Here is a 3,717-nt window from a genome sequence, read left to right on the forward strand (position 1 = left end):
AACTCTTTATCTGCTATGCCATATCTTTTCTCAACTTAACATAAGCATACCCTCGATAAGCAGGGATTGTGATGATAAATGATAATATATTCCTATGATGTGGCCAACTTCAGTCAAACAATGAGAGCCAAAGGAAATTGAAAAGGGGGTGGTCCAAGAAATGATCAGAGAAAGTATACCAGAGTTAAGTGGAATACTAAATCAAAAGTCAGAGCAAGGTGGGGATGTGGGGGGGAACAGGATTGCAGATAAGACTGGAGCACTATTAGGAAGCCTGACAGGACAAAAATGCTAAAAGAAGTATGATAGATGTAGGCAAAATGACAGCTTGTCACATGGACCTTTTCCTGTCCCAGTGTGTTCGACTTTATGGAAGGGTGCTACCCACAACCTTCTTCCTTCTACTCTTCACCATGTCAATATTAGCAAAGTGGGACTGAATAAATTGGATGTTAAGCAAAAAGAATGAAAGGGAAAAATACTAGTGAGCAAAATTAGAATGCATCAGCTTCATCATAAGGATGTGAAGGCAGGGTGGTATAGTGTCCAGTCATAGGCCTTGCAGTCAGAAAGACCTGGGTTCAAGTACTTTTCTGATGTAGACATTAGGGAACTCTATTAATATTAGTTAGAGATGAGTTATTAATTTGCATCAATGGAGTTTCCAAACCAAAGAGGTTTGCAAACCAATAAAATCAGAGGTCACAAAAATAAAACAAAACAAATAAATATTTGAAAGTAGGAGGGGGAGTATCTTTCCAGAAGGTACCTAACAAGAACTGCTACAAATTTAGAGAGTTGCTTTATATTTATTTAGTTTAGTACAATCCAGCAATTCAACTCAATTGAACAAATATTTAAATGCCTAGAAAGTACTGTGATAAGTACTGGGGGAATAAGGCACCAAATCTGCTCTCATGGGGAACAAGGAACAAGGCGGCAGCCAGGTGGCTCAGTGAGCAGCACATTAGACCTGGAGGTGGGAAGACCTGAGTTGAAATCAGGTCTCAGACACTAGGTTGACCTTGGGCAAGACTTAATCTCTTTTTGCCTTAATCCACTAGAGAAGGAAATGGCAAACCACTCCAGTATCTTTGTCAAGAAAAACCCCATGGACATTATGGTCCATGGGGTCTCTACAGGGTCATGAAGATTCAGACATTACTGAACAACAACAAGGGGAACAAGACCAAGCATAGATATGATAGATAATGTTATTTAATAAATTCACTAGTGATAGAAAACAAAGGATCCTATGAGTTTTGAGGTATATGCTTACTATCAAGAGGGGAGATCAGTGAGGGCTTCATAGAAAAAGCGGAATTTGAGTTAGACTTTAAAAGATGATTAGACTCACAATCTCTGAACATCAGACTCATTTTGTTTTTTACCATTTTTTTTTTAACCAAGCCTTTGGAGAGACTAGAGATTAGTTGGAAACACAGTCCAAAAAGCTACGACTATGGTTGGCAGACTAGAGACTTTGAAAGTCTGTACAGGCAACTACACTAGGGATCAAACCCTAATACTGTGTATGTCAAGGGTACCTGCAAAAATAATGGAAGAGAAAATGCACAAGGAGGTTTTGGTGACTACTGGGAACTAGACCATGATCTAAATATAATTGATACACATTCTGGATGACAGGCCAACCAAAGAACACCATTAGAAGCAGCTACCAGAGGGATTAAGTAAGCAAAGGCCCAAAATAAGGACAGACTTATTGTGTGCATGGATAACCAACTTATAACCAAAGGTATGAATGACTGGATTGGCAAATGGAAAGAAAATGGCTGGAAAACAAGTGAAAATAAAGAAGTTGTCCACAGAACCCAATTCACTAAGCTGGATAATATGAAGGTTGAGTAGAAATGTGTACCTGCTCATTCAAAAGTTGAAGGTAATGCTGAAGCTCAAAGATTAGTCAGAGAAGCAACTAGAAAGAAGTGAGAAGATTCAATTGATACTTGTAGATGGTGAAATTAAGTTTAAAGTGTCACTCTCCTTAACCTTGCAATATAAACTCTAAATCATTTTCTCTTTAACCTTCTCGCCCCATTTTGATGGGGCCTTCTTCCATGGCTATCTTTGGTCATTTTCTTCATAGCCTTTCTCAGTTTTTCTATGTGCTATTTTAATTTTTCTTCAATGATATAAACAAAAATAATGTATGCTATACTATAAACAACTGTAGAAATTGTTCACATGTACTAATAATAAGAGAAAGGAAGATATTGTCTTCTCTGTCAGATCCAATTGAACTCCGACTTACTCAACTCTTGACCCAGATCACCTAGAAACCAATCCCGACTGCTTGACAGCTCACAAGACTTTGAGTATTGGGAGTCACCAACTTTTCCTTCAGGTAAAATTGTGAAATAAACCTTGCCATTTGCCCTGGCACTGTTTTCTAAGGACTTCTGGCTTTATCATTTGCCCTGCCTGTATGCCCTACAGAATCCCAATATCATCTGACCTTCTGACAATCTAAAGATGCCTGTCTGGGCTAAGCAATCTGCCCCTCTGGTGCATTTTTCCAACTTTTAGGACTTAGAACTTTTGCCTTTTCATTTACCCAGCAACTGAAATCTCTAATATGTTACCTTCCCCACCCCTCCAAGTGTGAACTTGACCACAGACTGTCTTTCCATAGTTGTCATCCATCCCCAGTGCTGAGCATAGCACTTGGAACTTAATAAAGAATAGGAATTCAATACTTGTTTTTCATTAATTCATAATATTGGGTTTATGGCTTCCCTGACTCTCCTGATAAGTGCCATTTTTACTTTATGAAACAAACACCTCTTTTTCCATGTAAGAAAAAATCTTAAGGATTTGACAAAGGTAGAAAAAAATCAGCAACAAGGAGAGACTTTGGGAAGAGGCCCAAAATAGGTATTCAGTGATATTCTGATCAATAATTATACTGAATATTTCACATTAAAATTTGTTTTTCCTTTTTTTGATAAAATATGTTTTACTTTTACAAATCTGAATATTGGTTGCTATTAGAAGTTTGTAGAACTTTCTTACAGATTTTGGATGTCAAAGTCAAATAATTAAATTGTTCTTATTGAAAAAAAAAGATGAGTAGAAATTTAACAGGTAAAGCGTGGAAGTTTCAAATCTCACCAAAGGCATTTACTAGTTGTTTAACTCTGTGCCTGTTTCCTCATTTATAAAATGGGGGAAAGTAGTGGAGAGGGCAGAGTTCAACTAGATGGCTACTAAGTTCCCTTCCAGTTCTAAATGATTTTAGGAAAACATGGAAACACTTGCATGAAATAATGAAGAACAAAATGAGCAGAGCAAGGAGAACGTTGAATACAGTAACAACAATGCTGTTTTAAGAATGACTTGGAATGACTAAGTCATTTTGATTATTATAAATACCCAAATTAACTATAAAGGACATATGAAGAAAGATGCTATCTGCATCCAGAGAAAGAACTGATAAATAGATGTAGGTATAGAATAATTTTACATATATATATATATATATATATATTATATATATATATATATATATATATATATATATATATATATATATTATGTATGTATGTATGTATGTATGTATATGTATATGTATATGTATACACCTATTTGTGTCTAATGGTAGCCATCTGCAGGGGATTAGAGGGAGGGAAGAAAAAATATATTTACATGATAATTGTGTTGTATATTTGAAAGGAATAGCAAGTTATGCATAGTAGA

The 3,717-nt window shown here is 36.0% G+C and overlaps 1 pseudogene; it reads left to right on the forward strand.

The window, feature by feature from the left end:
* Positions 1-320: 320 nt before the first annotated feature.
* LOC144456562 (ribonuclease H1-like) lies at positions 321-1,950 on the forward strand (annotated as a pseudogene).
* Positions 1,951-3,717: the final 1,767 nt, after the last annotated feature.

This window comes from Phascolarctos cinereus, unplaced genomic scaffold (genome assembly GCF_003287225.1).
Source record: "Phascolarctos cinereus isolate Bilbo 61053 unplaced genomic scaffold, phaCin_HiC Scaffold_4;HRSCAF=312, whole genome shotgun sequence".
Classification (NCBI taxonomy): domain Eukaryota; kingdom Metazoa; phylum Chordata; class Mammalia; order Diprotodontia; family Phascolarctidae; genus Phascolarctos; species Phascolarctos cinereus.